General features: G+C 41.3%; 1 protein-coding gene across 2 annotated transcripts in view; it reads right to left on the bottom strand.

The window, feature by feature from the left end:
• PBX3 (PBX homeobox 3) overlaps positions 1–14,701 on the bottom strand; it is a 255,868-nt gene that overhangs the window by 15,496 nt on the left and 225,671 nt on the right. The window lies entirely within an intron of this gene.

The following is a 14,701-nucleotide window of genomic DNA, read 5'->3' as shown; positions in this document are numbered from 1 at the left end:
TATCCCCATCTTTCTTAAAACATCATTCAAAAGTAATTTTTTTTTTTTGTTTTTGGTTTTTGGGCCACACCCAGTGGTGCTCAGGGGTTACTCCTGGCTGTCTGCTCAGAAATAGCTCCTGGCAGGCACGGGGGACCATATGGGACACCGGGATTCGAACCAACCACCTTTGGTCCTGGATCGGCTCCTTGCAAGGCAAAGGCTGCTGTGCTATCTCTCCGGGCCCCAAAAGTAATTTTTTAATCTTTAACAATATAAGAGTTGGATGATGGGTTGGCAAGGAATCTGAAAATAATCTCCAACCATTCAAGTTTCCCAGGCTGCTTTGCATTTCAGAAACACTTCATAGTCACATTTAAAAACTAAATGTCTCCACAGCCATTGATGTCTAATTTATTAATTAGCATTCATTGTATTTTACATTTTAAACACTACCACTACATTTATCATCATAATGACAATGTTAAAGAAAGGGAAAAGATGTTAAAGTCTTAGTGCAGAAGTGCAGAGCTCCAGGATTTAGCCTTATTTTGCTTCCTTACATAACACATGCTAGGCAAAGAAGCTAAACTTCCTGGAAAGCAGCTGGCACAAAAACATCATTATTGAAATTAATAAACTGAAAATTTACGAAGCAAAAATCTCAGAAAATTTTGCTGTTGTTTTCCCATGTTTGGTTGGGATGCATACTTTATGTACTGTGCCTAATTAAATGCAACAGATTATGAATGTTGGAATGCCAAGTCATGTACAATGAAACATATAGTACATACAGTGTACATTTGCATGGTAAACAATTTTGCCTCCAAGAAAGTTCCTCTTTGTTCAATAGGTTGGCCCAGGCAACCAGAAAGGTGGGTGTTGTATATGAAAACATTTCCATAAGATTATTCTTTGCCTGTTGTCCCACATTACCAAGATCTCTCCCCAAAAGGGGACAAGGGGATGGGAATCCATTTCTCATTCTGGGAGCTCTTTGAGGATACACAAATAACCAACAAGGAGTAAACGGGAGTCCACAGGTGGGTACTGGGAGGACTCTCTTAAAGGGCCCCCCCAAGCTTTCGCCACCTCTCCCCCAGCACTAGAGGGGGAAGGGCAAAGGGAGGAGGGTGAACAGATGTTTGGCTACTGGTTCTCTACCGAATCCTTTCTTGATCAGGAGGCTAGCTCTAGCAGACATGGGGTTTGGGAAGACTCCCAGGCTAGAGGTTTTCTCCCTAGCTTGGGGGTGCTGAAAGGCTCCACAGGCCCCCAGCCAACCCCTTCTTCTTCCCCCGGTCTGGGTGCCAGCCGAGGCGGCCAGAAAGGTGGTCCTAGTTTGGAGGTGCTGGGAGTTGCTGGGTTGCACTAAGGCAGTCACTGGCAACTTCTCACCGTCTCCATTTTCAAAACCGCGCGAGGGGGCACCAATATATATTAATAGTATTCCATATGATTAAGGTATATTTTGCATATGTAGAATGTCCATCTTGTATTCTGCCCTTTCCCACACCCCTACAAGCTCATTATTAGTCCTTCACTCCCTCACCCCCAATCATCATTACTCCACATTTACCCTTTTTTTGTTTTTGCCTTTTTTTTTGGTTTTTGGTTTTTGGGTCACACCTGGCAGTGCTCAGGGGTTACTCCTAGCTCTGTGCTCAGAAATCACTCCTGGCAGGCTCAGAGGACCATATGGGATGCCGGGATTCGAACCACCAACCTTCCGCATGCAAAGCAAATGCTTTACCTCCATGCTATCTCTCCGGCCCCCACATTTACCCTTTTTTAACTTCAGTACTGCACAGGCCAAATTACAGACAAAAGTGTTGCACCAGATTTAACACCCCCCAACTATTTCAAAAGACATAAAAGGGACACGTATAGGTCTTTTGAATAATTTATATGTATTTCCTCAACAGCTATAACTCTTACTAAATATTCTCTTATACAGTGATGATTTTCCCCACTTTTCATCTGTTCTTCTCTTTGTGAGCTGTTCAATAACGAATTCTGGTAGAAGAGTCCCTCAGTTTAAAGTTTATGTTTGAACCAAGTCAAGGGGATTGTTGAACTTGTTCTAGCGGCCCCCATATGCACCAATAATGCCACGCAGCATTGTTTCTCTTTTGCATAGGCACATTAAAATTGGAAAATAGTGTACATACAAACAAGTTCTTATCTAATAGAGATAGGAACACACAAATCTTGTAATGCAATGGGACCTTACATCCTGAACATTGACATAATGACCTGGCTCAGGCCTCAGAAGAATGGCGTTTTCCATTCACCCCTGAACCAGGGAAGCCATCTACGAAACAACCAAAGTTGTCTATAACATCACCTGGAAGCAATCCTCTACCAGGGAAGACCCTACCACTGCTCTGACATGGACCTACTCAAAAGAAACTTCCCTTAACACCGAGAAAACCTAACAACAACAACGACCTGCTTTCAGGACAGGGCTCTTTGCATTGTCCCCTAATAGGGCGGTGAAACTAGAGGATGCACCACATCATATTGACTTCGATGTAGGATATGCAGATTCCAGGATCTTTAACTATGGAAACCTGACACCAACAACAGCGACTGTGTAAAAAACAAAAGTGTATTGGCACTACAATGACTTGGGTTGGACAACCTAGTATGCCTAGAGCCTAGAGCTGGCCTTATGCCAGAAAACTTCAGGGGTAGGATCTCTTTATATTTAGACCAAGGCTTTTCCTTTCCATGTACCCCATATTTTGCTGGACCTATGCAACCAACAATTGCCACTCTAACACCATTTTTGCTGTGCTCCTTTTTCTATTTTTCTTTTTTTTTCTTTTCTTTTTTTTTTTTGGTTTTTGGTTTTTGGGCCACACCCGGCGGTGCTCAGGGGTTACTCCTGGCTGTCTGCTCAGAAATAGCTCCTGGCAGGCACGAGGGACACCGGGATTCAAACCAACCACCTCTGGTCCTGGATCGGCTGCTTGCAAGGCAAACACCACTGTGCTATCTCTCCAGGCCCCTTTTTCTATTTTTCTAAACCTTAAAAAAAAAAAAAAACACTTAAACTTTTGAGGTTAACTTAAACTTATATGCATGTGCATGGAACTGTAAAAAAAAAATACTATGCCTTCAATGTTAAAGGAGTTATATAAATTTTGTGGCTTTAGATTGCTTTGTGTACTGCTAAGAAATGTTATAATGTACTACAATCTGAGAACAGGAGAGACAGAGTTATAGTGCATGGGTTCTGTTTTCTTTTTCTTTTTCTTTTCTTGGTTTTTGGTTTTTGGTTTTTGGATCACACCCGGCAGTGTTCAGGGGTTACTCCTGGCTCTAGGCTCAGAGATTGCTCCTGGCAGGCACAGGGGACCATATGGAATGCCGGAATTCAAACCACCATCTTTCTGCATGAAAGGCAAACGCTTCACCTCCATGCTATCTCTCCGGCCCGTTTTATTTTTCTTAATGCTCTTTGACTGAAAGTTCAAAATTAAAGTGTCAGCAAGGGGATTTCTTCTGAGAATTATGTTTATGGGTCTTCCTACTGTAACTTTACCTTGGCCTCTTTCTTTGCATCTTTGTTCTCATAAAAAAATTTTTTTTAAAAAGGAGGGAAGGAAGACACATATGTTCAATTTTTTTTAGCTAATGGTGTTATTAAGTAGAATCCACTCTTTTCCTCTCCTAAACAGAAATGACTTAAGTTACTTAGTCCTTACAAAGACCTGATATTATGGGTGCCCAACTTGAGGCTACACAGTTTACGGAACTTTCCTATGGAAAGATCAGCCTTTCTGCTGATCCTGCTACCACGCCATAGCTAATAAGACCTATTTAAAGATGAATGCTCTGGCTACATTAAAATTATTCTCAACTTTATTTCTTTTTTTTTTTTTTTTGGTTTTTGGGCCACACCCTGTGACGCTCCTGGCTATGCGCTCAGAAGTTGCTCCTGGCTTCTTGGGGGACCATATGGGACGCTGGGGGATCGAACCGTGGTCCGTCCTAGGCTAGCGCAGGCAAGGAAGGCACCTTACCTCCAGCGCCACCGCCCGGCCCTCAACTTTATTTCTTTGCTATCACATTAAATAGCTAGGACTACAAAAGTATACACTACCTACCTGTTCAGTGCAAAATATTTCAGCTCCCTTATAGTAAATATGTGGATTAATTTTAAAAAAGCCAAAGCACTGTTTTCCTCTCAGGAAACAACTTCGACCACTTTGGGCTGGGGAGACAGTTCAAAGGGCTGAAGAAGCTGGCCTGTGTCCAAGAATCCAGGGCTCAATTCCTGGTACAACATGCTCCCCTGAGAAAAACAGATGTGTCCCCTACCAACAAATAAACAGAAGTTCAAAATTCCTGATGATTGACCTGAAAATCAACTTCTGGAACTTACCAATACTTTTAGTGGGAGAACTTTGGTTCCCATGTTGTTTGAATTAAGTTTAAATAGATTCATTTGTCAAACACTGTACTTTTAAAACTTGGGGATCTGACAAATTTTATTCTCAGATGTACTGCCTAATGACTACCTTATGTACCCTTATGACTTGGCTTTGCCCTTTCTAGTCCATGTATGATAGACTGTTAATTGCTCATGAATTCAAGAGGCTCACCTGTGAAAATATCTAAAATTTCTGCCTCACTGCTTGGTACACATACAAAAACAGATGAACAACTCACTTTCCTACCAACAGGCTGAAGGGTACTCCTACAAGATCACACATGTTGTTTGCAGTTCAATTTCTTTCTTTCTTTTTTTTTTTTTGTTTTTTTTTGTTTGTTTGTTTGTTTTTGGGCCACACCTGGTGACACTCAGGGGTTACTCCTGGCTATGTGCTCAGATATCGCTCCTAGCTTGGGGGACCATATGGGACACTGGGGATCGAACCACAGTCCATCCTGGGTTTGTTTGTTTGTTTGTTTGTTTTGGTCACACACACCCGGTGGCACTCAATGGTTACTCCTGACTCTGTGCTCAGAAATTGCTCCTGGTGGGTTAAGGGACCATATGGGATGCCAGGAATAAAACCAGGGTTCAATGGGGCTTGGCCACATTCAGGACAAACGTCCTACCTCTGTGCTATCTACCACTCGGGCCACTCAATTTATTTCTTTAGAACTACTCTCATTAAAACAATAATAACAAGGGGACAGAGTGGTGGTGCAAGTGATAGGGCATTTGCCTTGCACGTGGTAACCTAGGATGGACAGAGACTGTTATTTAATATTTGGTATTTTTACCATAAAAAGGATTATGCATTTAAAACATAAAATAACAATAGCAGCTATCACTTAATGAGCACTTCCTTAAAGACAGTATCTTAATTTCTGAAGCTCATAACACAACTGAATAAATAGGTGATTAGGGGGCCGGAGCAGTGAGGCAGTGGTAGGGCATTTGCCTGCACACAGCTAACCTAGGACAGACCAAGGTTTGATCCCCTGGCGTCCCTTATGGTCACCCACACCAGGAATGATTTCTGAGCACATAGCCAGGAGTAACCTCTGAGCGTCATTGGTGTGGCCCAAAAAAAAAAAAAAAAAAAAAAAAAAAAAAAAAGAAAGAGAGAGAGAGAAGAAGGAAGGAAGAAAGAGAGGGAGGGAGGGAGGAAGAGAGGGAGGGAGGGAGGAAGAGAGAGAAAGAAAGAAAGAGAAAAAGAAAGAAAGAAAGAAAGAAAGAAAGAAAGAAAGAAAGAAAGAAAGAAAGAAAGAAAGAAAGAAAGAAAGAAAGAAAGAAAGAAAGAAAGAAAGAAAGAAAGAAAGAAAGAAAGAAAGAAAGAAAGAAAGAAAGAAAGAAAGAAAGAGGGAGGAAGGGAGGGAGGGAGGGAGGGAGGAAGGAAGGAAGGAAGGAAGGAAGGAAGGAAGGAAGGAAGGAAGGAAGGAAGGAAAGAAAGAAAGAAAGAAGAAAGAAAGAAGAAGAAAGAAAGAAAGAAAGAAAGAAAGAAAGAAAGAAAGAAAGAAAGAAAGAAAGAAAGAAAGAAAGAAAGAAAGAAAGAAAGAAAGAAAGAAAGAAAGAAAGAAAGAAAGAAAGAAAAAGACTAAAAAATGTGTTAGGTTCCTCTCTCAACAGGCTTCTGGACCAGAATAGTTTCAAATTAACCTAACCCTATAACTGAAAATATCAAAATGAAATCAATATCCTCTGTAAAGAAACTTAGTCTAAACTTTTGATTCCTAGAAGCCCATATTTATTCAAACACTATTCCCTACCAAAAAATGCCCCAGTTTTCTCGTTTAAAAATCCAGAAAATTTCAGTAAGTTTATTTCAAATGAAAATGCCCGTCCTCAAAAGGTAGACCATCCTTCCGACATAGTTCATTTGAACCAAAAATGGACCATATGCCTAAAATTAAAAAATTAAAATCACAAACTTTTTAAGTTAAAAAACTAATTCAATCACCATGACGTGCAAAGTCATAAAAGTTGTTCATGATCGAATTTCAGTCACAGAATGTTCGAGTACCATCCCTTCATCAATGCCCACTTTCTTCCACCTGGATCCCAGCCTTTCTGGCCGACATTTTTCTTTTCTCCTTTTAGGCACTGTAGTTTGCAATGCTGTTACTGAAGGAGTATGCATATCTCTTTACCTCTTTTTAGTACCCAGTTCTTGTCCAGTGATCACTTCCCACTATCATTGTCATAGTGATCCCTTCTCTGACTTAACCAACGTTCCCCCATTGTGCAAAATTTTTATTAAGGACCAGTTCTCCTGACCCTCATTTCTATTTTTTTTGTATTATTATTTAAAGTGGGCCCAGAGAGATAGCACAGCGGCATTTGCCTTGCAAGTAGCCGATCCAGGACCAAAGGTGGTTGGTTCGGATCCCGGCATCCCATATGGTCCCCCGTGCCTGCCAGGAGCTATTTCTGAGTAGACAGCCAGGAGTAACCCCTGAGTAACGCCGGGTGTGGCCCAAAAACCAAAAACCAAAAAAAAAAAAAAAAAAAAAGTGAAAAATACATTAAAGAGGCCCAGGAAGATAGCTCAATGAGCTGGAGTTGTACATGCTTTTGGAATGCAAGCAAAAGACTGGGTTTAATTCCTGGCATTACATGATCCCAGAGTACTGCAAGATGTCACTCTGAAAACACCATGCTGATGTGGCCCAAAACTCAAAGCACTAGAGTTCGTTCTACTCAGACATCAAGAAAGGACTCATCGAGGCTGGAGTGGTGGCGCAAGCGGTAGAGTGTTTGCGTTGCATGCACTAACCTAAGATAGACCACAGTTTGATCCCCGGCATCCCAAAAGGTTCCTGAAGCCAGGAGCGATTTCTGAGCACATAGCCAGGAGTAACCCCTGAGCATCACCGAGTGTGGCCCAAAAAGCAAAAAAAAAAAGAAAGAAAGAAAGAAAGAAAGAAAGAAAGAAAGAAAGAAAGAAAGAAAGAAAGAAAGAAGGAAGGAAGGAAGGAAGGAAGGAAGGAAGGAAGGAAGGAAGGAAGGAAGGAAAGGAAGGAAGGAAGGAAGGAAGGAAGGAAGGAAGGAAGGAAGGAAGGGAGGGAAGGAAGGAAGGAAGGAAGGAAGGAAGGAAGGAAGGAAGGAAGGAAGGAAAGAAAGAAAGAAAGAAAGAAAGAAAGAAAGAAAGAAAGAAAGAAAGAAAGAAAGAAAGAAAGAAAGAAAGAAAGAAAGAAAGAAAGAAAGAAAGAAAGAAAGAAAGAAAGAAAGAAAGAAAGGAAGAGAAAGAAAGAAAGAGAGAGAGAGAGAGAAAGAGAGAGAGAGAGAGAAAGAGAAAGAAAGAAAGAAAAAGAAAGAAAGAATGAAAGAAAAGAAAGAAAGAAAGAAAGAAAGAAAGAAAGAAAGAAAGAAAGAAAGAAAGAAAGAAAGAAAGAAAGAAAGAAAGAAAGAAAGAAAGAACGGACTAATCCCTATTCATCCCTATTTGCCATGTCCCAACTCTCACCCTCCCCTACCATCACCTTAAGGGAATCTGTGAGAACCTAGGGGTTACTTTCTTCAGGTTGCTGGAGGGCAGAGCCTCTGGTCCCTCTTCCATCAGGAACATTTTCAAGGTTCTGGATGTACAACACATCCAGTAAGAAAACCAGAAGGAGGGCCGGAGAGATAGCATGGAGGTAAGGCGTTTGCCTTTCATGCAGAAGGTCATCGGTTCAAATCCCGGCCCCCCCTGTGGTCCCCCCGTGCCTGCCAGGAGCAATTTCTGAGCCTGGAGCCAGGAGTTTCCCCTGAGCACTGCTGGGTGTGACCCAAAAACCACAAAAAAAAAAAAAAAAAAAAAAGAAAACCAGAAGGAGCTGAAAGGATGACAAACCAGTATTTATCAAGCACCATAATGGGGCTTATGTATATAGATACTATATGGGGCTTAGTATATAGATACTATATGCCAAGTACTGCCTCAGGCATTCTATGTATTGAACCTCATTTAAGTCCTCAAACCCCTAAGTAACCTCCACACCTTCATTTTAGGGATAAAAAATGGAGACCTCAGAGAATTTGGTTAAGATCACACTAATCTACTCTTTGTCTAGCCTGGAAACTGCCTGTGCCCAATCTCTGATGCACACCCTCCTTTGCCCCTCCAGAGAAGCTGGCACATCTCTCTTAAACATATATTACTCCATCGCTTTCTATCATATGTCACTAACATTTTGAAAAAAAAAAACTATTTTACATCACTTTAAAGGATCTTATATATTGCTACAATCTTCTGGAGTTAAAATCCAGTGTTTCCAAAGCAGCAAAATAGAAATAGAGTATGGCCACTGAAATGGAAGCCCAGGGATGAAAGTGTGGCTTGGTCAAGAATCTGCTATGTCCACAGGGCAGTGGGCTAAATAACTAACTTTAGCAAGAGGAGGAGGACAAAAAACTAGCTAAGTTAGATCCCTCCCCTGATCTCTGACCCAGTTACCTGCCATCATGCTAGTCAAAAAGCTAGTTGGGTGAGCCAGTTCTTTTTGCCTCTTTTCATTCCTGGACTGCAAGCTCTGCTAGGGCAAATTGCAAGTCCAGGCTTTTGGCCACACTGCTAATGACCAGCTTTGATTCCCACTGGCCAGACCATTTATTCCATACACATGTAATGGGGACCCAGCAGGCACTGTGTTCCCCGGGGGGAATCTCTCAATCGCCCAAATCCAATGCTAGCCTCATTCTCATTCTGTCCTCAAGAATTTATATTCTCTTGTAATAACAATAGTTGTAAACATTTGTATAGAACTCCTTGAATTAAAAACACAATTCTCAACACTCTATACATACTAAATAAGTCTTGGCAATAATTCAGTGAGTTAGGTTACATTACCTCCTGCCTTACTTTTTGTTTTTGTGCCATACACACCAGTGCTCTGTGGCTACTCCTGATTTGGCAACCTGGCGATCACTCCCAGCAGTGCTCAGGGGACCATGTGTTGCTAGAGGCTGAAGCTGGCCTTCTGAAAGCAAAGCATGTGTTCTCTCCCTCTGAGATATCTCTAAGCCCTATTTTCTCCCTAATTTTTGTTTGTTTTAGTTTTGTTTTTAGGGTACATCTGACAATGATCAGGGATTACTACTGGTCCTACAATTATGAGTTATCATGATGGTGCTCAGGGGACCAAATATGATGCCAAGCATTGAACCTGGTTGACTGAATGCAAGGCAACTGCGCTGCGTACTATGCTATCATTCCAGTCTCCTTCCCACTATATTTTTTATGAGAGAACTGAATCAAAGGATTTTTTTTTTTTGTGGTCTCTGGTTCACACCCAGCAGCGATCAGGGGTTACTCCTGGCTCCATGGTCAGAAATTGCTCCTGGGGGCCAGAGAGATAGCATGGAGGTAAGGTGTTTGCCTTTCATGCAGAAGGATGGTGGTTAGGATCCTGGCATTCCATATGGTTCCCTTTGCCTGCCAGGAGCGATTTCGGAGCATGGAGTCAGGAGTAACCCCTGAGTGCCACCAGTGTGACCCAAAAAACAAAAGCAAACAAACAAACAAACAAAAAAAAAAAAAAAAAGAAATTGCTCCTGGCAGGCTCTGGAGACCATATGGGATGCCTGAATTTGAACCACCATCCTTCTGCATGCAAGGCAAACGCCTTACCTCCATGCTATCTCTCTGGTCCCTGAACCAAAGGAATTTTTAAAAAGAAGATAGAGTATTATTTAGAATGAATATCTGAAAGGAACAGTTATACTAAGAGCACAGCGGTGTTTGCCTTGCAAGCAGCCGATCCAGGACCTAAGGTGGTTGTTTCGAATCCCGGTGTCCCATATGGTCCCCCGTGCCTGCCAGGAGCTATTTCTGAGCAGATAGTCAGGAGTAACCCCTGAGCACCGCCGGATGTGGCCCAAAAACAAAACAAAAACAAAACAAAACAAAACAAAAAAAAGCATCTAAAGATACTATTATTAATAGCCTTTGAATGAGGGATTTAGAGAGACTTTTTTTTAAAGCTATGCGTAGGGCCTTTTGGGGGGCACCAGTATACCTGGCAGTGCATGGAGGGCCATGTGGTACTAGGGATCAAATTCAGGGCCATCTGAGCTTACATCCCTGTCATTTTTTTTTATTTTTAAGATTTCTGTCCTTCTATTTTCTCTGTGGTTAATTATTGTGCTTTCAGACTTTCATATGGGTACTTAGCTAAGTTTTGACAGTCATATGTATATACACATTTCTGTCTATATATATTTTTTTTTTTGGTTTTTGGGCCACACCCGGTAACGCTCAGGGGTTACTCCTGGCTATGTGCTCAGAAGTTGCTCCTGGCTTGGGGGACCATATGGGACACCGGGGGATCGAACCGCGGTCCATCCAAGGCTAGCGCAGGCAAGGCAGGCACCTTACCTTTAGCGCCAACCGCCCGGCCCCTTCTGTCTATATTTAAAGCTATAAACTTTTATAAACAAAAAAGCTAATATTAGTGTCTACCATGACTTTTGATAAACTGCATTTTTAATGTCACTCCAGTTAAAATATTAAAAATATTCTATTCATTTTATTAACCATGAGTTATTGAGAAATAAATATCTTCAATAAAAAAGTGAATTGGCAAGTGATAGTACAGTGGGTATGGTGTTTGCCTTGTACGTGGGTAGCACCACTATATGTCCCCCCAAGCCTGCCAGGAATGATCCCTGAGTGCAAAGCCAGGAGCACCACTAGGTATGGCCCCAAACCCTGACCCCCCCCCTTAAAAAACCCAAAATCACAATTAAATTTTATCTGACAAATGTTAGAATGATTACTATCAAAAAGAAAGAAACTGGACTGGAGCAGTGGGTAGAGTGTTTGCCTTGCATGCAGCCAACCTGGATTTGATCCCGTGGATTCAACATGGTCCCCTGAGCCTGCCAGGAGTAATTTCTGAGCACAGAGCCAGGAGTAAAACTGAGTAACACCAGGTGTGGCCCATAAACCAAAATATAGAAGGGGGAAAAAAGAGTAGGGGAAGAGAAACAGGGACTGGAGAAATAGCTTAACAGACCAACTGTGCGAGTATATACTTTAATATATGTAGGAGGCCTAGGTTCTCCTCCAGATATACTTGGCCCCTCAGCATAGCTGAAAGTGACCCCTGGAAATGAATATTTCTGGGTATGGGTCTCTTTACCCACTATCCAAAACAAAACAGACAAAAACTAACAATTTGGTAGGATGTAAAGAGAAGGATACTGCTATACATTTTAGTAGGAAAATTTCCACCACTGATATAGATACTGTGGAATGGTATGGAGATGCCTCAGAGATACTATGAATAGGAATGCTTTATGACCTAGCTATTCCATTTCTGCATAATCATATAAAGAATACAAAATATTAAGCCAGAAATATATATGCACCCCTATGTTTATTTGCAGCTATCATTTACAAGAGTCATGTGGTGATTTAAATGTAATACAAGTGATTCATCAGCAGATGAATGAAAATGTTGCTTAGACAATGGGAGAAGCCTTGGGGCTGGAGTAATAGGCAGGTAGGGCATTTGTCTTGCATACACCTGATAAGGGTTCGATCCCTGACATCCCATTTGGTCCCCTGAGGCCTGCCAGCAATAATCCCTGAGCACAGAGCCAGGAGAAAGCCAGGAGTAAACTCTGAATACAGTCGAATGGGGCTCATAAACAAAATAAACCAAATAAAAGAGACAAAGCCCTTTGCAACATGAGTGGATCTTGAAAAAAGTTTTATACTAAGTAAAAATCAGACTGATGTAGAAAGGACAAATATCATGTGATTTCATGTACATACAGGCTATAAAGAAAACAGGATCTGAAGACAGATCAGTTGGCCTCGTACATGGCCAATCCTAGTTCAATCCTTGACACCATAAATGGGCCCTGAGAACTGCTGTGAATTATTCCTGAGCACAAAGCCAGGAAAAACCTTTGGATGTGGCCCAAAAACTCGAAAGAAAAGGAACCAATGATGTTGAACCTATGTAGAACCAATTCAAGAATTTTCTAGACTCTGTGACTCTAGGCAAACAAATAAATACAAGAGGCCAAAAGGGTCTCAGCCAAAATATACCTAACTAGGAAAATTAAGACGTACTGGGGCCGGTGAGGTGGCACTAGAGGTAAGGTGTCTGCCTTGCAAGCGCTAGCCAAGGAAGGACCGAGGTTCGATCCCCCGGCGTCCCATATGGTCCCCCAAGCCAGGGGCAATTTCTGAGCACTTAGCCAGGAGTAACCCCTGAGCATCAAACGGGTGTGGCGAAAAAAACCAAACCAAACCAAACCAAAACAAAACAAAACAAAAAGACATACTATAATCGGAATAATAAAAACTAAAGACAGGATATTAAAAACAGGGCCCGAAGAGATAGCACATCTGTGTTTGCCTTGCAAGCAGCCGATCCAGGACCTAGGGTGGTTGGTTCGAATCCCGGTGTCCCATATGGTCCACCGTGCCTGCAAGGAGCTATTTCTGAGCAGACAGCGACGAGTAACCCCAGAGCACCACCGGATGTGGCCCAAAAAACAAACAAAAAAAAAAGAATATTAAAAACAGCAACATTATAAAAGGAACTTACATAAATAGAAAGCACATTAAAATTTATAGCAGACTTATCAAATGAGACTGAACTACAAGAGCATTGAAAGATACTGTTCAATGATATACTGTCCAAATGATCAGACTTAGGTACCAAATCCAAAGCCAATGACAACAGGATTGATACCCAATCTACAACAAGTTAGACACAGAGGGGACCACTTACTAGCAGCCCAGGGAGCAAAGGAGAAGGATATGGGATGCATGCTGGTAACGGGGGGTGGGTGGGGGGAGAGGGAGGACAACATTGGTGGTGGGAATGCCCCTGATTCAATGTCACTATACACCTAAATTTTTACTGTGAATAATTCGTAATCCATTTTGGTCAAAATAAAAATTATTATATAAAAAACCAAAACAAACAAACAAAAATCAACGAAATGAACACCTCACCAAGAATACTCTATCCAGCTAGGTTATCATTCAGATTTGAAGGAATGATAGAGCTTCATAGAGAGGCAATGGCTTAGGGAATCTGTAGCCTTGAAGCCAGTTTTGCAAGAAGAGTTTAAAGAAACTTTAAAGCTTCTTTGGAGCCCCTTTTAACACACTTTCCAGCAAATGGCATTGAGAAGGGTATTCACACATGGTACTTATGGTTGCCCTTTATCCAATAAGGAAGGTTTGTTTTCTCCTAGCTTGCTAAGAGGTTTTACATATTTTCTTTTCTTTTCTTTTTTTTTTGAGGGGGGCACACCCGGCAGTGCTCAGGGGTTACTCCTATCTATCTGCTCAGAAATAGCTCCTGGCAGGCACGGGGAACCATATGGGACACCAGGATTCGAACCAAACACCTTAGGTCCTGGATTGGTTGCTTGCAAGGCAAACACCGCTGTGCTATCTCTCCGGCCACCATGTTACATATTTTCAATAATGAATTACCATATCATTTATATTGAAAGTTCTATGCCCGATCCATTTCTTAATATCCACAGATTTTTTTGTTGCCATCCTTTACTTACTAAGGCAGACATCTGAGAAGTATCTATAACAAAAAAAAAAATTGGGGGGGGGGGTTTGGGTTACACCTGGCAGCGCTCAGGGGTTACTCCTGGCTCTGCGCTCAGAAATTGCTCCTGGCAGGCTCGGGGGACCATAATGGATGCCAGGATTCGAACCACCATCTATTCTGAATCAGCTGCTTGCAAGGCCTTGTCGCTGTGCTATTTCTCAGGCCCCACAAAATATTTTCTAATATAAAGCCAGTTTTTCCTTTCTTAGGATAAAACACATTTTACTATTATAAGCCTATTTGGATTTTCCCCTTTGAATTATCTAATTCTCTTTCATTGTGCTAAATTTCACATTTATCTATTTCATGTAAACTCTAAAATATATTGGCAGAGAATTTTAAAAATACGTTTATGTCCACAAAATTATAAAAAGAAAAGGTTTTATTTATGACAGGCGAGACATGACAATTACCACAATAAGATCCAATATAAAATAAAATTGAATACAATGTATTTTAGATGCCAGAGTTGAAAACTTATTTATGTAAATGAGAACAGCATTATATTGTATTAAATGACCTGAACTTCTTTATTAACATAGGTTAAAGCCATATAGCAATCAATCATCACAAAATGACTTTTATTGATGTATTTTCTGATAATCTCATTTACTATTGCTTTTTAAGTTTTGTTGGAGTAGCCAATATAAAACAAATTTGTTATATGCCTGCCATGGGGGAAGACTGGTAGTGGGAGGAAACT

The sequence above is a fragment of the Suncus etruscus genome, chromosome 5 (genome assembly GCF_024139225.1).
Source record: "Suncus etruscus isolate mSunEtr1 chromosome 5, mSunEtr1.pri.cur, whole genome shotgun sequence".
Classification (NCBI taxonomy): domain Eukaryota; kingdom Metazoa; phylum Chordata; class Mammalia; order Eulipotyphla; family Soricidae; genus Suncus; species Suncus etruscus.
The sequence above is the reverse complement of the archived record's forward strand: the minus strand, read 5'-3'. Positions and strand labels throughout refer to the sequence as shown.